The 22170-nt window shown below is 41.1% G+C and overlaps 1 pseudogene; it reads left to right on the top strand.

Moving 5' to 3' along the window:
* Nucleotides 1-21817: 21817 nt before the first annotated feature.
* LOC144583371 (U2 spliceosomal RNA) lies at nucleotides 21818-21933 on the top strand (annotated as a pseudogene).
* Nucleotides 21934-22170: the final 237 nt, after the last annotated feature.

Here is a 22170-nt window from a genome sequence, read left to right as displayed (position 1 = left end):
GCATCATTTTGTGAAGCTGGCTTATTTAAAGAAATCATAGTCGAGATTAAGCAGTGGGTTGGGAAACTCCTTTTCCTTTGGGGGAGTGACTCTTCCCACAAAGAATGAGGTTCGCAGCTTGTGCATCTGTCTGGACCCGGATGTCACCATGGAAACTCAGGTGACATCTGTGGTCCAGGCAGCTCATTTCCATCTTTGGAGGATTGTCCAGCTGCATCCCTATCTAGACACAGGGGCACTCACAACTTTAATTCATGCACTCGTAATCTCAAGGATAAACTAGTGCAGTGCTCTCTACATGGAGCTACCCTTGAGGTTGATGCAGAGACTACAACTGGTTCAGAATTCAGCGGCCAGATTAATAACTGGGGTGAAGAAACTTCAGCACATCTCCCCCATTTTGGCTGCCCTTCATTGGCTACTGGCTCATTTCTGCATCGACTTCAAGGTTACACTGATAACATTCAAAGCCATAAACAGTTTAGGATCTTGGTATCTAGCAGAATGCCTGCTCCCAGCCAGATCTGTCAATAATACCCATTCTTTATAGCCAGGATGGTTGAGGGCCTTGACCCTGAAGGATGCCCAGAGGGAAACAACAAGAAGCTGGGCCTTCTTGGTGGTCACCACCTGCCTGTGAAACAATCTGCCCCTGGAGATATGCCTGGCACCCTAGTTGGAAGGGTTTAAAAAAAGCAAAACTTGGCTCTTCCATCAAGCTTTCCCTGAGCATTAAGTTGCTGATATCTCTGCTTCCCTTTTATCATCCTTTTTGCCATCCTTTCATCATCCTTTCTGCCATCTTTATAGCTGCCCAGAGTGGTAGAATATACCAGATGGGCGGGATATAAATCAAATAAATAAAAAAGTTAATTTAGGCTACTAGTTACTATATCTGTTGAATGTTTGTATTATTTTATTCTTATTGTGATTTAATATTAAGTTGTTTGTCTTCTTGTTGTTAGCTGCCCAGAGTGGACTGGCTGCCAGATGGTGCGGTGTATAAATCTAATAAATAAATAAATAAATAAATCAAACTTTATTCATAGCAGAAAGCCATGCTGATCAGAAAGATACAGGAGGAAGCTTCTAATATATTTCTGGCTGAGGAGAAAGAATGAGAGAGTGTGTGAACATGTATAGAGCATAACAGAACAGTCAATGTGATAGAAGTGGTGGAGTTAGCTAGCATGTCCCCCCATATAGCACTTAGAAATTTAACTTTGTTCAACCATGATTCACAGAGTCTCCAGTCAGCATGGCCAGTTATAGGTCTTGTTGGCTTGGGGATTCTGGGAGTTGTGGCTGAATAAAGTAACATTTCCTAAGATACCCTCCTTTTTCTGATGCAACTGGAGTTGAGCAATTGGAAATGCATGACCTGGGCTTATGAAATACAGAACAAAAAAGTATAGTTTGAAAGTGTCTATTGTTTCCCAAGAAATCTCTCTTCAAAAACAAGCCCTTTACTCCTCTTCCTTCTTTCAAAACTTCCTCATGCCAAGAATTTATCAGTCTAAGAATACTGCTTCTAGTTAATGATTCTGTGCACTCTCTGAGCTACATAAAGGTTATTCTTGCACACCCTTCCATTTTACAAACTCATTTTCTGTGTGGGCACAGTAGGTGTCTTTATCATATGAGAAGAGAGTGGAAATAATTATTTTCACATTTCCAGTGGTTTTAATGTTTGGACATCTTTTTCATACAGCTTTTCTGGATAAAAAAAAATCTTGTTCCTTACCTCATAATGTCCCAACCCAAGTTTACATACTGTATGTTTCTCCAAATATGTTGACAAAATGTAAGTTCTTTTGTGCTCTGCTACTTTTGTTAACTCTCAAGTGTGTGAGAAAATATGTGTCAGTGAGTACTTGCCAAATGTACAAATGGTGGTTTATGGACAGGCATATTGACAGATGTGAGCTTTTTTTTAAAAAGTAGGATATGTGATGAAAGCCCAAAACACTTGGCACATTCATTTCTCCATGACTGTTAGTGACCTGTTTTATGTGCTAAAAATTTCTCTGAAATAATAATAATAATAATAACAACAACAACAACAACAACAACAACAACAACCATCATCATCATCATCATCATCATCATCATCATCATCACCACCACCACCACCACCACCACCACCACCACCACCACATTGTGTCATTCTTGTGGGGCTCTTGCATTTATCTGGACAGAAAGAACTAATTACAAAATCATGTATATTTTGATCAGATATTTGGAAGCAATTGATATTCAATTATATTCAAAAATTCATTGAAATCACTTATGATACAGGAGGCAGTTATGGATGGGGTCAATCTTGTTGGCTGACTTGGTGCATAAAAGGAAATAATTCATAAAACATATTTTGCCCTGAAAGTTGGTAGGTAAATAGGTAGGTAGGTTCATAGATAGATACATGCTCCTTAGAAACTTCCAGTTTTTAAGAATAGAGACAAAAAACATGGAAAACACAGAGCCTACCTTGTTTCTGCAACCATGCTAGCACCCATATAAGAAGGTAGCAAATCAACAAAGTGTGATAGAATTTTACAACAAACAGCTGTATCAAAGCCAAATAATGTGTAGAGGTGTATTAGGGATGGTTTTTTCAGATTTTCTAAACTGCTGGATAGCTCAGTGGTTTATGTATGTAGTTGCAGAGCCAGAGGTTGGGAGTTCGATGGCCCACAGTGCCTCCTTGAGAGGGACTGGACTCGATGATTTGTAGGGTCCCTTCCAGCTCTGCAATTCTAAGATTAAAGCACATATACCACAATTCTCCATTCTGGGAGTTCTACGTAGCTTGCAGCCATCTTGCAAAACCCTGACTGATGCACCTGGGCAAAAGACCTGAGCTGCAAGGCTTTGAGGTTTAGTTAAGCCTTTGTCTGCCCAAGCTTCCTATTTCTCCCCTGGCTTCGGAATTGTGACTCTCCACTCCTTGGTTAGGTAAGTATAGGCCAGCTATGACAGATTGTATGTGGAAGGCAGCAAAGGAACTTGTTCTGCACTTTCCCACCCCCTGCAACACCCTCCCTGTAATTTGCCAGCTTTATTAATAGATTCCTCCTCTTGTGCACATTGGCTGGCCTTTTATTCTGCTGTAAGAATACCATGTCTTTTGTGCAGCTGGGAAAACTTGAAACAAAAAAGTTGAAGAAAATCTCTCCCAGTGACTGCTTCACTGTTTAATATCAAGTCATCAGAAATTACTGTGTCTGATTAAAGCCAGGCATTTCACACCTACTCTCTTGAGCAATAACCGGATCAATGCCAGTCCTGATGCTGAGATGGATGGTTTAGTTACTTGACAATTTCATTACAATGGGGAACATTAATCAATTTATATCTACTTTTTAATATAATGTTACTGCAGCCTAGCTACCTACTGGCATTTGAAAGGACATCATGTCAACTATCTGACAAAAGCCTATAATGCACAGGAAACCGGCTTTAAAGGAAATCTACAAACTCTTGAAATGTGCTGTGCTTCAGAGCATTGTTTCTTCCATCAGATAAATTAAAAGTGAACAGTATGCCTCCAAAATGTCCCAGTCCTTCATGGAAATGCCAGGCACTGAACTCAGAAAGTTAATATGCAGAGCAGTACCACTGTGTCGTAAATATCAATAGACCAGTTTGCCTACCCACTCAATACAATGGCCCAGATCTTCTTGCATTGTGTAGTAAATCACTCTAGAGTAGGACCATTGACTCAATGGGAGTTTGGTAACTTCATTCCTTCATAATTTCCACTGAGTCAAATGAGCTTGCCCTTACAGTGACTTAGATTATCATAGTAGTGTGATTTACTATGCTAAGCAACAGGATTTTGGTCAGTGATAATTCTCTGAAATAATGTTGTAATAATAGTTAGTTAATATCCCATCTTTCTGCCCAAAATGACACTCCAATTCAAATGAAAACAGAAATAATAATAATAAAAATTGAAAATGCAGTTGAAAAATACATTAATGGAAAGAAACCCATAAAGCACTTAATCAATCAGATGTTTCTTCAGAAACAGCCTTGTTTGCATGCCAAATGACTGTCTGAATAAAAAAAGGTAGGAAGGGAGTCTTCCTACCCGGTCTTGGCAGGGAATTTCATATAACTTGGTGGCCAAAAATTTGTTGTGACATACAGTACAGCATATGAAAGAGCAATGGCACAAGTGTTTGAACAGGTACTTTGAACAGTTTAGTCTCAAGTTACACAGGGCTCCATACTTCTTAATAAGAATTCTGAATTGTGTTCAGGAACAAACCAGTAGCTAGTGAAGGTGAAGGAATCATATGCCTCATATAACCAAGCCTGATTAACAGCCTGGCTGTAGAATTCTAGACCAAAACAGATTCAGATACAGAAGTTCCAAAGTTCCAAAGTTCCAAACATGTGGCAATTAAAGCTTGCATCATCATGGCTGGTGCACCAGTGTTAACAATGCATGTGGCCATCCAAACCAGGATATCCAAGTTGAAGGCTCAATCCAAGAGTATATCCAGATTGTGAAACTTAATCTTCAAAGGAAACATGACCCTATCCAAAGAATGGTCGAATTTTTGTTCCCATATCTGCCTTTTGACTGACTAGGAGTACCGCTATTTTGTCTGGATAAGGCTTCAGTTTATTTGTCCTCAGCCAGAACTTAGAACTAGAATGTCTTCCTTGGATTTATGTATGAAAGAGAGGTAGAGTTGGGTGTCACCAGCATAACAATGCAACTGAACCACCTGATTCTGGCTCTCCCCCCTTGCAGGGAGCAAGGGACCTATTGTTATGGTCCACCCTCGAAGGCTACTGGATCCTGTTGGATTCCAGGCTGCCATGAGAGGTGTTACGGCTGACCTGGCTAGCGCTCCTGTCGAGGCTCTGGTTGACAGCTGGTCCACCGCTGCCACCAGAGTCATAGACACGATCGCGCCTAAACGCCCTCTACATCGTAGAGCTCGGCCAGCGCCCTGGTTTAACCAGGACCTCCGAGCACTGAAGCATATGAGGAGAAGGCTAGAGCGTAGATGGAGGAAGAACCCGACAGATTATAACTGGATAGCTGTTAAGGTCGCAACTAACCTTTACCTGAATAAGGTAAAGGCTGCATGTCGATCTTTCTTCACTAACCGGATAAGCGAAGCATCAAATCAGCAGGTGGAATTATTCTGTATAGTTCGTGACCTATCCGGAACTGGTTCGGGTGATAGGCCTCCCCCTAGTTTCTCACCTGACCAGTTTGCAGCCTTTTAAAAATTTAAAGTGGAGGCCATCCACCGGGAGCTCTCTCCTTATTTGAATACAGTGAGTCGAGCAGAGATGTCCAGTGCTCTGTCTTGCCCGGTAACTTTCGACACCATTCAGCCTGTGTAGCCAAGGTGCTTGACTGCTGTCGCGCCACCACCTCCTCCCTTGACCCTTGCCCGGCCTGGCTAATCAAAGCAGCCAGGCCAAAAACAACAGAATGGGCCACAGCAATAATAAATGAGTCTTTCCTTGAGGGCAGGTTTCCATCTGCCCTCAAGGAGACACTCATTAGGCCCATTAGAAAGAAACTTAATATGGCAGTGGACGAGATTGGCAATTATAGGCCCGTCGCCAATGTTCCTTTCATGAGCAAAGTGGTTGAGAGGGTGGTCGCTGATCAGCTTCAGGCCCACTTGGATGAGATAGATGCCCTCGATCCATTCCAGTCGGGTTTCAGGCCACGCCATGGTACAGAGACGGCATTGGTCGCCCTGTACGATGACCTGTTGAGGGAGGCTGACAGAGGCAAAGTGTCTCTGCTGGTCCTCGACATCTCGGCGGCCTTTGATACCATTGACCACGGTATCTTCCTGGAGAGGCTCTCTGAGATGGGAATTGGTGGCTTGGCGTTAGCCTGGCTCTGTTCCTTCCTGGAGGACCGACCCCAGAGAGTACAGCTTGGGGAGAGTGTCTCGGCCCCATGGAATCTCAATTGTGGGGTTCCACAGGGGTCTATTATCTCCCCAATGCTGTTTAACATCTACAGTATATGAGACCGCTGGGTGGGATCATCAGGGGGTGTGGAGCCTCATGTCATCAATATGCTGATGACACCCAGCTCTACATCTCCTTTTCACCAACTGGAGGTGATACCTTTCTGTCCCTCCAGCGCTGCCTGGGGGCCATACTACAGTGGATGCAGGAAAATGGGCTGAGGCTGAACCCGGACAAGACGGAAGTTTTGAGGGTGGGCGCCCTTGGGGTTGGTGGCCTGGGTGGCTCTCTCACATTTGGGGGAGGGTGACCCTGGCTGCTAAGAATGGGGTTCACAGCCTGGGGGTACACCTGGACTCGACGCTCACCATTGAAACCCAAGTGGTGTCGGTAGTTTCCACCACCTTTTTCCACCTTTGGCGGATTGCCTGGCTGTGACCCTACCTTGACATGGGGGCGCTCACTACCTTGGTACATGCGCTCGTAATCTCAAGACTAGACCACTGTAACGCGCTCTACATTGGGCTACCTTTGAAGCTGATGCGGAAACTTCAGGTGGTGCAGAATGCAACGGCCAGACTCCTTACTGGAGTGAGAAAACACCAACATATTTCTCCTGTTCTGGCCAAACACTGCACTGGCTGCCCATCCATTTCCGCATTGACTTCAAAGTTCTAATGCTTACCTATAAGGCCCTAAACGGTTTAGGACCTCGATACTTGGTGGAGCGCCTGCTCCCACCAAGATCTACTTGGATCACCCGCATGAGTCAGGAGGTGAGGAGCCTGACGCCGAGGGAGGCCCAGAGGGAAAAGACACGAAGCCGGGCCTTCTCGGTGGTGGCTCCTTGCCTTTGGAACAACCTTCCTCCGGAAATATGCGAGGCCCCAACGCTGGGTACTTTCAAATGCCAACTGAAAACATGGATGCACATCCAGGCCTTCCCTCCAGGCAACTACTGTTTCTTTGCTTTGCTATTTATTATTTATTTATTCCTGCACTATTTGTTATTGTTGTATGCTAATGTTTTTATGTTTTTTTTAAAATTGTTTTTGATATTCTGTAAGCCGCCCAGAGTGGTAGAATATAACAGATGGGTGGGATATAAATCGAACAAATAAAATAAAATAAAATAAATCTATCCCAGCAGTTTCATGTACATTTTAAATAACATGGGGGTGGGGGCAGGAACAAGATAGTACCTTGAAGGACTGATTGCCATGGTGTTCAGAATCTCTCAGTATTATCCTCTGAACTTGCCCTCCAATAAGATCTGAACCATTTAAAAAGCTTTTATGTTGAGGGATTTGTTGTTTGGTTATTCCCTTTTCAAAACCTAGAAAAGCATGGAAAGATCTTTTCAGTCTCACACCCAACCCCAACCCCTCTTCCCAAAACATTAAAATGATCTGTCTGTATCCCTTTTAGTTTAAAGATACAAAGAACTCTTACAGTAACAATTATGTTGTTTCCTTTTCTACCATGTGGAGCTACATCTTCACATGTCTGTCTTTGGAGAGCAGAAAAATGGAGTAGAAAAGAAAAGTGGCTAAAAAGAGGAACAACTGGAGAGGAGAGGCAATCTCAAGGGCTCTGAAATGTAGAAAACAACTCTAAAGTTAAATTATGAGCTCGTACAGGGTGTGCTGTCCACTGACAACTAGAATTAAAAGAGAGGCATGTAAGATTATATTTTCCCAAAAGGTTCTAAATCTCATATCAGAGAATTGATTCAGGAGGATACTGTGCTCAATGATACTAAAACTCATTGAAAACCCAACTGAACCAGGAGAATCCACTGCCCAGTTCCAACCAAAGCTGTCTGTCTCATAACCGGGCCTGAGGCCAGACTGAAATAGATCCAGATCCTCTATCTCATTCAGTAACTCCCAAAAATGGAAAATTAAAGACTGGTTGGGAATTATCCAGTACGGTTCAGTGGTCTCAGTACCACTTCTTTTAAACTTGAGAATGCTATGCTTTGTTGCAAAGAAGCATTCATTGCAGTGCTCTAACCCAGCCATCAATCTCTCCCTGGTAACCTTTGTAAGTCAGGAAAGACAAGGGTCAAACACAGATGGTGGATCTCACCTCTCTGTATCCTTGCTACGTGCAAATGGTGAGCATTCATGGCACAGGAGGGGAAGAAAGATGATTTCAGGCCATCTGCATTATACTTAATTGGGAACCCAATTAAAAAGTAGTTTCAAGGAGGTCGAGATGAGTGAAATCCATTTTGAACCAATTATTACTTGGTAGCATCTGAAGTAGTAACACAAAATGTGACCATTGATGGTCTCTGTTGTTCCTGAGAACACTGTGTTTGGTTTCTAGCCATTAAGTATAGAATGTAAGTCATGGTTTTGGGAAGCCTCTGCATTGCCTCAGAAATGTATCATTAATGAGATGTAGTATTGCTGCTTGACTGTTGAACCACTTCAGTGTTGGCTACTTTTTGGCAAATGAGAAGCAAGACAAATCTGAAATATGAGTTGGTGCCACTGTTCTGCGCTCCTTGACCTACTTCTTTACCTTATACTTTGGTGTATTTTTGAAGTGGTTTAGCCAAATAGAAAACATATCAGTAAAGAATGGGGCAAGCATGTATGCCTGGATCCTTAATATACCAAAAACAAGCTCTGGCATCTTCCAATTTCTGTCCAGAAGTGCCAATAGTTCCTTGATGCCTAGGCTGTTTATGGCACGGTGGTGAATAGGTGGACCATGTGTGTCTTAGACATATCAGTGCTATCAAATGCACAATTTTCTGTTTTCTCCAAAGCTTTTCAGTTAAAGTTGGTTCTAATTCTGCAAGAAATATGTTGGACCTGAAAGGCAAATTAGCTTAAGAAGCTCTTCAGGCATATAATAAAACATTACATTTTGATTTTGGCTCTTCTAAAATCATCAGCAAATATGAAGGGCTGTGCAGTGGTTTTTCTGGCCATATTCTCAACAGTGTTTTCAGTTTCTACAGGCTGAATAGGAATTCATAATTTATTAAGCTTCTGGATTTTTGCAGTGTGGAAGCAATCAAAATATAAAATATATGATCCTGTCATTTTCAAACTCTCTTGCGTTACTTTTATCACATATTCTAGGAACGGTCCAGCCCATAAATATTAGACATCCTCCATGAGATAAGAACAAAGGTAGCAAAACCTAGTCTACTGAGAATGGCCTTTATGAGTCATACCTACTGTGCACTTCCAGTTTCTCCAGCAAATACTTAATAATGCATTATTTTCTGCTTGGCATGGCTATAATATCAGTTTAGCCTGTCAAGGGAAATATCTTAGTTTTTAAAAACTGTAATTTGCTTGTACAATGACTCAGAGACTGCAGCACACACTTGTGCATTGCAGTAATAGCTCTTGTATTCTATGGATTTTCAACATTGCTGAGTAACCTGGCAATACGTGTGCACTATCTCTGCAGTATGCATATCACAAGGAAGAAGCAGCCCTGAACTCATATTTTCATCCAACTATGAAAGATCTATGATAGCAAGCTTTTTAAATTTTATATATTTTTAAAATAGTCCACACAATTGTTCACATGAACTACTGTATTTTTCGCTCCATAAGACGCTCCTTTCCATAAGACGCACCAATTTTTAGGAGAAGAAAATAGGAAAATATAATCTGTTTTCTTCGCTCCATAAGACGCACAGACTTTCCACCCCTCTGTTTTGTGGGAAAAAAGTGTGTCTTATGGTGCGAAAAATACGGTAGTTTAGAAACTGTGCTTTCCTTTGGATAATCAAAGCTAACTCTGAGGCAAGGCAAATGCTTGAGCAGCACAGCTCGCTTTTGTCTCCCTCCCCGGATAGCGCAAGACTTCTGGTATCACAAAATTAGCATAGGAGGAGAGGGGGGAATGTTAGGTTATTTAGGCCATCATGATCATTGGCCACAGCTATGTTTGTGGGCAGCTCGCTACACTGCCACATCCCTATGGAGAGCAGTCTCAGACTTGGAATTAGAGCCCTTATTGAATGGAAAGGACCCTGTGGGATGCTGTGAGGCCAACCTCACCGTGCGGCTGACTTTGGTCAACATCCCCCAGAGGTGTTGGTAATACACTTGGGTGGTAATGACCAGACCAGGATCTGCGGAAAGGCCTGATCCTTGATGTGATTCATGACATCACATGGATGAGGGTTACATACCCTGCTATGGACATTGTATGATCAATGATCATCCCTTGGCTGGCATTGAGGGATGTGAGGCAATTTTGGCCCGCTAACACTACACGGAAGAGCATTAGTGGAGTGATCCACAGAGCTGTCTGCAGCAGCTTGGATTGGTGGTTGGTCACCAGAGGATCCACTCATAGGCCTGATTTTTTTCCGAGTGGTGATGGCACAGTACCCTGCTGTGAGCAGTGTATGGCTGACGACCATCCCTCAGCTGGTATGGAGGGATGTGAGGCATTTTTGGCCTGCTAATGCTACACAAAGTAGTGTTAGCAGCATAGTCTGCAGAGCTGATTGCAGCGGCCTTGGATCAGTGATTGGTCACCAGAGGATCTGCATGGATAGGCCTGAGTTTTTTTCGGAATGATGGTGTATATCCGTCCAAAAGAGGTTTGGATGTCTTCCTTGAAGACATCAAGGGGGGCCTGTTGTTGGAGCTTGGTGAGCTTGATGGCGGGCATGGGACTTAGCTTGGCTAGTACCTATGCTGTGGTGGGTAGTGTGGATATAACAGGTTTTGCTGGTGAGTCCCATTGCAAAATTAGATAAGCTATAGCCCATCTGACCTCCCAGCACTGCGGATCGTGCGATTACAGTGCTTGTGGGGAAAGATGCACTGGGGTCACACCCAGACCAACAGTCAACAAGGAGAAGCTGGCTTGAGGCCCGGGGGTGGTCAAATTGGGGCCAGCTGGGTTCTCTCTGTCTTTAAGACCATGAGAACTTGGGACAAGGGACTCACACATTTGTTGCTTAAGAGGTCCTTTGAGACCTCTGTGCTTATATCTGATTCCACACTACGGCAGGACCCTCCTTTGCCAAAGGATGGCAACATGGATTATGTTTCATAAAGTGTGGCCCATGATTAACCCATAATTCTTGTCTTGCATCTTCATTCCAGGTTTGGGAAGGCAATGGCTTCCAGCAAAGAAGAATGTTTTAGTACTTGCACCCTATTTAAGACATTCTATCTCCAGAGAGTCCAAGGAGGTAGTCTGGTGCTGCAAAAACAACAAAGAGTCTTCTGGCACCTTAAAGTCTAACATGTTTTATTTGAACAGTCTTTCACGGACTGCAATCTACTTCAAATACATTCCAAGGTTTTTCGGGTGCCAGGGAAAATTCATGAACTGAAAAAGAAGAGAGCCTATATATGGCATGTATCTATAGTACCTCAAATTGCATGTAATGCAAAACCATGGTTTCACATTACATGCTTGAATAGGAATGAGCCTGTCAATGTCAAAGGTGTGACAATCAAGCAAACTCCTCAGAGCACACTGATGTAGTTTAAGTTGTGGGAGTCCATCACAGTTGATATTTAGCTCTTTTAAGACTTAAATCTAGTGTGAGATCAGATCACCAATGTTCATCTGGGTATCGAAGGTAAACCCTTTAACTCAGGCAAATTCTCTCCATCTCCTGAATGCTTTCAGATATATCTGACTTATTCTTAGAAGTTGCGGTTTAAATTTTTTTTTTCTGTTTTAAGCCCAAGTCATTTTCAAACCACAGTTTCATAGCGAAGTTGCTTGTTCATTTAACCAGTATGCATTTTAAACCATGATCTCTACTTTGTATATGACAATAAGCTGGGATTCTCTGGAAATAAAACTAAAGGTTGTAGACATATTTTGGCTGTGGAAGAGGCAAAAGGACAGATAACTGTGAGCCCAAGGCTCATTCTTGCTTGTGTACATGGCTTTAAACCATGGTTTATTATTATAAACAAAAGAGCCCCAGTTTATCTCTATGGAAATCTTAGGAGATTGTTAGTCTTGTGCAATACAGATTTCTAGAAGTATTGAATTTTTTCCCATGTTGCAATTAACTTGCCTTGACACTTACTTGAATGCATCTGGGGTTCTAGAAAAAAGCTTAGTTAAAAATATATTTAGAAAATAATAGATGAATCATGTATTTCCACACAACATACGCCTCAGTTCTTTCTATTTGTTCATTCTCTTTTCACCCTGCTTGGAATATGTTCAGCAGTTTTTCCCTCAAGTCCTATATATATAGCAATCATTGTCTCCCTAATGTTTTATTACATCCTCATGGAACATTGTCTATTATCTCAACATAAACATACCCTGAAAATCTGAGAGCTTTTGTTCCACAATTTCGGTTGTTGCAAGCATAAGTGTCTTTTCCCAAATAAAAGTGAAAAACTTCTGAGTACTTCCACATCCTCTTTATAGTTGCCTCATACAGATAATGAACATCACCCAATGAATTTTTTGTTACATGCTGTGTCAAATTCTTTGGTGTATTAAACTGACTTACTACATTGAATCTCATACAGTGTAAATCAAAGTTAGTACCTTCTGGTGGGAATATTTCAAGGTTCTGTTAACTTTAGCTAGGATTAGAATGAAATGGATCAGCAATTCCAAATGTTTTCAAATGGAGGAAACCAGCTCAGTTAGTCATAGAATCACAGAATAATGGACTTGGAAGGGGCCTCTAGGGCCATTGGGTCCACCCCTATGTTCAATCACAGTACAGTGGTGCCTTGCACAACGGGCGCCTCGTAGAGCGATGAATCCGCTCTACGAGGCTGGTTTTGCGATCAGCTGGTCGGCGGGTCCAAAATGGCTGCCGGAACAGCTGAAATGGCTGCGCACAGCGTTTTCGCGGCCTCAGTAAATTAAAATATATGCTCTACAAGTTACCATCGGGACCAACAGTTGATATTATTTCAATTAAAAGCCTTCTGGAACAGGAAGGTTTCGATCTGGCGCTGAAGTGTAATCATTGTCAGCATCAGACGAATCTCAAGACCTCCTCTGAAAGGGATAGGAAGCTGGTCAAGGAGACAGAACTCCTATATACTATAGCAACTTTCCCTCCCCAACCCCAGAACATTGGTTCTGGACTGAGCACCTAGGCGGACACAGCTGGGAGAGGGGAACACCACCCTCCTCTCCCACCCAGGTCTCAGTAACGCATGCCAGGTCAGCACCCTCATCCAGAATTACATCATGGATGAGGGCAGTCTTATTTTGTACCAACCTGGCGTTCATCAACAGCACTGTGTGGCTCGAGGGTTTGCTGATATGATCACCTGATACCATCTGGTTGGGGGTAGGACTAGAAGAGGGGATAGATGTAGATATCTAACCTCTCTTCTCCTATGTGGGCGTGTTCTACGCCTACCGCCATTCCTTCCTCTACCCAGCACCACCTCAATGGCTGCCCCCTCCAACATCCTCCCCCCTTCCTGTTCCCTCAGATCCACTGTGGGTCTCTACGTACGTAACCTGATGGCAACATAATCACAATAAAACCTCCTTCTAAAGCCCCTTCTCTTTCCGCCCCCCCAGCCAGGTAGCTGATGTTGAGGGGGGGTGGGGCAGCCAGAGGCAGCAAGGGCCCAGTCCTGCAAGGCTGAGGGAGTCCCAGCCAAACTCCCACAGGAAGGCTGGCAACCACCACCAGCACAGCCACACTGTCTCTCACTCAGTGCCTGAGGGATGGCAGATGATGAAGACTCCCCCGAAGGTACGAATGTTGGTCCGTACATCTCGAACATCTAAAAATATTTTTTTTCTGATACTATTCAACCAAAATCTGGTTTCTAGGAACTTGAGGCCATTATTATACGTCCTGCATTTTGGGATGATTGAGAAGAAGATCCTTCTCTGTATGGCTACATTTCAAGTGTGAGGAGTGCTATCATATCTCTCAGTCTTCTTTTGTCAAGGCTAAACAAGCCCAGTTATTTCAGTCTTTACTCAAAGGGTAGGGTTTCCAGTCCCCTGCCCTCCTCTGAACTTGCTCCAGTTTGTCAGCATCTTTCTTAAAGTGTGGCGCCTTTGTCTGAACTTGATCCAGTTTGTTGGCATCTTTCTTAAAGTTGGCTTTAGGGATTCCTTTTGAGGATAATATCTAGATTAAGTTAAAGCAAGAACTTGAAATGTCATCTTTTGAACTTTAAAAAAATCAAAACTTTTTAGGAGAATAAAAAGAAACATATGAAGCTCATGATGATTTCTGTAAGTTCTACATTTTTGTGTGGAATAGAGTAGCTTTAAAAAGAAGGTTATTCATAAACATGGAATCAAAGCTACACATATTTAATACTTTTATGTAGTTTCCATATAAGCAATCATCAGACTAAATTCATTACAATGAATGATCATCATGGGTTCTTTAACATAGAAAATAAAAAGAGCAAATCAGTATAACTTGACCCAGTATACTTTACCAATATAAAGAATGAGAGTTCTACAGCCTTGCATTTTAAAAACAACAACCTTCCATTAAGAGAAATGGGAGTTCATTATATGTTGATTCTCTTGTAATTCTTCTACAATGGCACATAAACCAAAAGATCAATATCTATTTCAAAGAAGTCAGTTGAGCAATTTAATTGTACTAATTCTGGAGATTCATTATGATTTAAGAAAAAAACATGTCACAGTAGCCCCTTGATGACTGGCCTAAAGGGTTGATATACAGTAATATATTGTGTTCCCCATAAATTATTAGAATTGTTGATACAAAGGCTTGTTTACAATAGTTTAATCTCTCTTTCTCTCTGTGTGTGTATTCAATAAAACTCTGAAATTCCTTTTGTAATAATTGACAGCCTCATAGTAATCTTTATATCATGCAAATTCATTCTATACAGTGGTGCCTCGCTTAGCGGTGTTAATTTGTTCTGAAAAATCGCTGCTAAGCGATTTCATCGCTAAGCGAAACGCGGTTTCCCATTGAAATGCATTAAAAAACAGATAATCCGTTCCAATAGGAACAAATTGCTGTCCTTAAGCAAAAATCGCCATAGGAAACATCGCTAAGCGAAACGTGGTTCCCCAATTGAAATGCATTGAAACCTATTCAATGCATCTCAATGGGGAAAAATACAACAACAAATTAAAAAAGAGTCAGAACAAAGTCAAAGTTGGTTAACAAAGGGTTTATTAAGTGCACTTTATGATTTCAAACATTTTAAACAGTAAACTTTAATTTAATAAATAACAGAATAACATTTAAAAAACAGCAAACATGAGGCTGTTTAAAACATCGTTAAGCAAAACAGGGGACCCAAAATTTAATCGCTATGCAAAGCATGGTCCCAACCACCGCTAAGCAAAAATCACCTATAGGGACCATCGCTAAACAAAGCACAAAAATGCTCCAAAAAAGTCATCGCTAAGCGATTTCGTCGCTAAACGGCATGCCCATTAAGCGAGGCACCACTGTATCTTCCATGTAGCTTCATTATCAATACATTCCTGTGCAAACAGCACTTATACCGATCCAGTGTTTTTATTATTTACATCAAAACAGTTCTCGACCTTTGGCCCTCCAAGTATTTTGGATCTGACCTCCTGTAGTTTTTGGCCTCTGACCATGCTGGCAGGAATGCACTGACCACAATATTTGGCACCAGTCCAACAGATTTCCCCTCAGTCTTCTTTGCTCAAGGCTAAACACACCAAGTTCATCTAGGTTTTCCTTATATGGTTTGGTTTCCAGTCTCTTGATCATCCTTGTAGCGACACAGTACTCTCCACCAATAATCAGCTACATTTTGTCTGAATTACAAGTTCTGCTCAACAATACATTTGTATAGTAATCAAAATGTATAGTATAGCAAAATGCATTCTACCACACCGTCACAGCTGCTGTGAGGACTGCAGCTAAGCTCAGAAGGAAAGTCAATGACAGCTGCATTTCTGCTAACAAGAAGTCCTTCCGCTTTAACCTTGTGAGCTATGCCTCTGCTACGTCATGAATTGTAGCAAGATTTAGATCAAGCTGTTAATATTCAGCAATTGTTTGAGGACCTTTAAGTCAACTTTTCAAAGTAGCTATAAGTAATGTAGTTATATGCTACCAGTTACTTTGGGAGACAAATAATAGAATGACTACCCAGAATTACATAAATTTGAATGTAACAGGTAGTTAAAATTTTACTTTTGGGGCTATAAGTAACATTTTTCGCATTGCTTTCAAAAATACCTTTAAAGTGCATTTTGAAGTATTTTTTACTCATTTTGACAGGAATTTTTTAAGTTCTATACCATTCTCTTGCCAGTCATAAGCAGCAACAGAAGTATTCTCTACATTTATCTCTTGGTAAAGTATATGTAAGCTGCAATATGAGAGAGAATTTCCTTATATTTTTGAGGCCTGCTGGCAACAACAGCACAGTGCAATAATAATACATAACACAACAAAAAATTGCACACTTAGAACCATTACAAGAATAACCTGGTAAAGCAATTTTTTTTTCTTTTAAGACACATTCTAAGTGCTGGTTAACACATAGGAAAGTTTGTACACAATTCTTTCGCTGTTTCAGTGCAACAAACTAATATGGGTTTCCTTTAGTGTATGTGGAACTTAGTGTATATTGTTTGTGTTTTGCATACTGCTATTTGCTGTCTGGCAGAACATTTTAACGTTTATGTAATCTTGGACCTAGCACTTAATGTGTCCCCTGCAGGCAGGCTCCATATAAATTAGAATGAAATTCAATTACGGCACTCCAGATAACGTATCTCAACTGAATGGAAATGGATTAAGATAGTTAAATGTTCACTCTCCATTTTACCCCAAATTGTGTCCCTCCCCCCCACTTTAAAACATAAGATTCTGATGGTTTAAGCTGCAGACCTTGTATGCATTTAATCTCATGTTATTTACAAAGTTAAAAATATATGGTCCTTGCTAAAATGAACTGAAGTGGGTGGTGGGGGGGAAAGGTTTGATGAAATCTGTTCAGCAAATTTGTTGCAATTTTCATCTAGCAAATGATGCAATTAAAACTATCCCCTTCCTTTACGAATACATCACAGTTCTTTACAGTTAGAATCTGTACTGAATATTCCTGCATAAAAATTAACATTCTAACCCTGCCCCCATCCATTGCTCTCCAACACATAGAAGGAAACAAGTCAGAAGTGGTATAATTTCTGCTATCCAGGGGGCTCTCTACATGAGTCAGTGCCTGGAAGAGCAGGGTCTTAAATCACATGGAAACTCCCCATCGACAGTGAATCTGTCTTTCTTCAGACTGATCTTCCTAAGTTTGTCGGATGGCAACAAAATCAGGGAGAGAAAGAACTCCCGTCTAAGCAACACTGAGTTATCAGTATCCAACATGATTCCTGATGACTCAGTATTGCTAAGGGCTCTTTTAGCAGCAATTAAACAAGTGCAGATGTGTTATACAAGTTCAGCATTTGCAAGTATTACTTATGCCCTGCTTCCTGTTTTTTTCTACATCCATACAATCTTTACCATACCCTAAATGTGCTTGGCCAGTTATTCATCACAAGACAAAGTTATTGATGATCTCTTCCTTTGGTCTGATTGCATGGCTGTTCTTGGTGGCTGAGAAATGAGGGTGTGCCTGGTTGGAGCACATTAGATTTCCCAGTCTGCTTATTCTCTGGATATACAGTAAGACCCCTTTATCCATGGGATCAGTATCCACTGATTCACTTATCCACAATCTGAAAATATTAAAAATATTAAAAGAAAAATCCTAGAAATATGTATTTCTAAAGAGGAAGCAACCAGAACTGGTCACTACAGGGAGCCAGAGACTATGCTATGTATACTGTTCGCTATTAAAATAGTGTTTGATATCGTCTGTGTTTTTCAGCTTCTGTGGGAGGGGGGCTTGGAACTAATCCCCCATGGATAAGGTTTTTTTTTAAAAAAAACTGTATTGCCTTTGGGCATGAGTCCATTCAGCCTTTCTTGCTCCCATTCTGATTCATGCTCAATCCATTGCAAGCGTCCTATTTAGGCATAAATTGTGAGCAGGCTATGAGCATTAATCACAGTCCAACACCAGTATGTATGATGGTCCCACACCTTTAGTTCACAACCTCCTCCGTTTGTGCGCAGAAGTCTTAAAGGGGCTTCAATTCACATTTTTCTGAACATGAGTAGAAGCTCAACACATTTAGGGAAACTGATAAAGCAAAGCCCTTATTCGTAAACATATATGGAATCCCACTTTAGCCCTTGCCATTTAGCCCAGTGAGGTTGCAACAAGTAGTGCATGGCTGGGCAATCCTATGTGCCCTATGCTGGTTTGTATCTTTAAATTGGGAGTGGACAATATTCAGGCTTTCCAAGTCTGTTTTGTTCAGAATTCAGACTTATCAGGTTCTTCTGTCCTATCTACCTAGAAAATTATTTTCAGGAGCAACACAGGATGTGATCACGTGTGATCACAGTTCAACTTTGCATTAGGAAAGAGGACCATTGAAGTTTTCTGAATCAGCTGCATAAATATTTAGTCCACAACAGTATATAGTTCACATTTTTGACTGCCTGTGACCCAGTCCAGTGCAAGGTATTTCTCGGTGATCACATGACATATGGGGAAATGTACTCCAGCCTGTCCCCAATCCATGCCCAAACTTTACCTTTCTGCTCCAACAGTTGGGCTACTACTTTTGGAAACAGGGCTGCAGTGATTCCTTGACAGACGGAAGGAGGGCTTTAAAGGAGATGGCTAACACAGAACCCTTCCTGGTATGATCTGATGCATACCTTTCTTGCCATCTGATTGCACCCATAAACAGCGAGCCAGAAAACAAACAGGCAGGCAGGAAGGCAGGAGAACTGCCACCCCTGGAAGCTTCCAGGAGCAGTAATTCAACTTCTAAGCTATAATGTAACACTCAGAAATACACCTGTTTCTCAATACCAGAAATAGAAGGGGGAGTTTCTCCTGCCCCACCCCCATTTTTGGTGGTTCTGTGCCATTGGAGGATTGGGGGGGGAGAAGATTAGCCCTTGAGTCCATGGAAATTGCTCACCCTTGCTTTAAATGAAAAGAATCTGGTCCTTAAGGCAGATTTGTTTAATGGAACATTTTCTTTTAACCGTGATTGCATTGTATCAAGATTTCCAATGGGGCATAATGAGGTCCAGCAAAATGTCACTAAGTTCTTCTTCTGTTCCAAAGGGGATTTGATGGTGGATGGCAACCAGGGAAAAGAACTGGGAAAGCAGTGGTATTTATTTTGAATAAAGATGCTTTGTTGCTAAGATCAAATCCAAACTATTTCAAGCTTAGCCTAATGTGCTTCTTTGGCAGCTTCTGAAAATCATTCAAGCCAGTGCACCAACCTTAGCAGCCAAAGATGATAAAGCTAGTTTGTTCCAAACCCAAGAAAAGGAATCCATTGATACCATTCCAGAACATGATGTGCTACTAATTAGTGGGATTTCAAGCATTCCAATGTAGGAAAGAGTTTTTAAGCAACTTAAAATGGCAGATGTAGACTGGAAGAAATCAGCGAACAAGGACAGTGACTCATTGTTTTGCTCTGAGAACCAGGTATCCCTTGACGACACTTATATTCAGCTTTGCGTTAGGAAAGAGGACCACTGCAGTTTTCTGAATCAGCTCCATCAATATTTAGTCCACAACAGCAGTGAACAGACCTGATTCAGCCAAGGTCATATTAAAGGATATTCTGTGGTGATATGCCAAAGATGTGATAAGAACTGAAATAGGAGCAATGGTAGGCAATGGAGTTTCATGGCCCATTTGACAGTTTGATGAGTTAAGAGAAGTGAAAATATAATGTGGATTGATTCAATTTGAAATTGAGGTAACATCAATTAACATTAACCAACCAACCAACTAACAGCAGCACTGGAAGGCCAGTGTGTGTCTGAAGCAGATCTAGGAGTTATCCCTTAAGAAACAGAGAGTTACCTGATAAGAAAGACTAAGGCAGAAAATGTCTCAATGACAAAGACCGCGATCCGACACAGAAGTAAGCCTCTTAGAATTTACTGAAGTCAGTGGGATTTAAGCAGGATAACAAGATTGCAGCCAAAATCACTACAATACTGCAATTTAAAATAAGCACTTTTTCAAAGAACAAACCCTAGGTAAATGTGGCTTATAAAACACAATCCCTAGTATAGGTCTCATGTGCTCCAAAATGCAGTTATCAGGTGGGATTCACTTATTTCTGTTCTGAGCAATTTTTTTCTATGGTTCCTTACAGTTATATTTTTGGTAAGGAACCGAACATAGAACTGGAAAAATTATATGCCTGCAAATAATTGGCAAATATCCCTTGCTGATTTTTTTAAAATGGCAAAATAATTTACCAGGCGAAACCTGTATACTCAGAAATCAAACCCATTTAGAAGGCTTTAAGAGAAGGAAGAATGAGCCCAAAATCAATGCACATTTTAGTTTATTTGTGAAGCAGTTTGACCTCTGGGTCACAGTTCATTTTTCGGAAGATAAATAAGATGGAAAACTTATTCTTTTTTTTAAAAAAGAACCTTTTTGTATAGAACATGATATCATCTGGCATATAAGGAAGAAAAACTTAATAGTCTATGCATAAGTGTAACTCATTTAGTAATGGTGATGATGATTTAAAGGCCAAAAAAGGTCTCAATAAATTTGCTGGAGTGGATTATACACAGGACCCAAGCAAATAAAGACAAAGGGCTATGTCTAATGTAAATAAATAATTCACTTTTTTTACTTGGAGGCAACTGCCTCAGTTTAATTAGCCTGAACAAATTCTAAGTATTGTAAATGCTATATATCTGAGGAAATGTCCAGGAATGAACCCCTTTGGTTCATTTTAGGCCTTGTCTCTCAGGTGTGTTTTTGCTAATTAAGAGGAAGCAAGGCTACATGAAACCTACAATGGGGAAAATGGCCTTTGCTGTATTAGTAATGGCTGTCCTGTCGTCTTCCTGTCTCATTAGGGCACTTTCTGCACTCCATGCTATTAGAGTCACTGTCGCTGCTGCACTCCAGGACTGTTCACTGCCAACTAGGATGGAATGAAAGTGCAGGTCAGAAGCAGGGAAAGCAAGTGCCTTTTCAGCCTTTGAAGAAAGAGCTTTTATTGCATTTGTTTTGCCAGACCTTTGTAACAGAGCCACTATTCACAACTCCTGCATCATGCCATAGCAATCACTGGTCACAGCACCTTATTATGTATTTCACCTCGAGAAGGACTGCAAAAATCACTGCAGAGTGGAGGCAAAACTGGATATCAGAATCTATTCAGAGTGGATTAATTAGTCTATATTCTACCATTCCTCATTTGCGGGATAATTCATTCCCTTAATAATCGGCCAACAATTACCATACAGAAGCAAATACCCCTCTGCCCAGGCAAGCAATACACCGCAACAAAAGATCTAGAACTGGATGATATGCTTAGTATGTTTTCAGAAGGCATACTCTCTTACATGGTGAAAGACATCTATTTTTCTTCAGGAATGCAGGCAATATTACTCATCTTCATATTTGCACTTAGCAATCATGATTCTGTGACTGGTTATTTGGAAGATAAACAAGGGCTTCATTTTCAAGTCTGACTACTGAAGTAGCCATCTCTGAGGAAATTGTGTTGTGAGATGAAAATGGTAATTCACATTCCCCTTAATGCCCACTTAAAGCCATGCACAGTCACAAAGAGGCAATATGCATTTTCCTTAATGTTTTGTTTGACCCAAAGCTGATCCTGAGAAGTGGCTTTGACAGTGTTCAAAATTAGAGGTGGGCACAAATCAGAAAAAAATGTGATTTGTTTTGATTTGTGATTTGTCAAGGTTTTTTTCAATTTTTTAAATTTTTTAACATAAGGGGTGACAGAAAGGAAAAAGGGAATTGTAATTAATGAGGATACTACACTTGATCTCAGCCTTTTGGCTAAGCTCAAGTGTAGTATCTGTTCTTATCAGTGATTTATCAAGGTTGATGAATTATGAATTTATGGTTTTTTCTGATGAATAATTTGTCAATTCATTTTAATTTAATACCCTATAAAAACACCCTCTCAAGGACCTAAAGACACCAAATTCACAGGAATACTTCCTCTGCTCCTCCTCTACAAGCCCTTCAAATTTGGTGAAGTTTGGATTTTGGACATCCAAGTTATGCACCTACCAGAAGGGCCACCCATGAAAGTTCCCCCAGGCACCTATGGAGACTAAAATCACAAAGGAGCTTCCCCTGTCTGCCCTCTATACTCCTGCCAAGTTTA

Source organism: Pogona vitticeps, chromosome 5 (assembly GCF_051106095.1).
Source record: "Pogona vitticeps strain Pit_001003342236 chromosome 5, PviZW2.1, whole genome shotgun sequence".
Taxonomy (NCBI): domain Eukaryota; kingdom Metazoa; phylum Chordata; class Lepidosauria; order Squamata; family Agamidae; genus Pogona; species Pogona vitticeps.
Note: the sequence above shows the minus strand (reverse complement) of the source record. Positions and strands in the feature narration are given on the sequence as shown.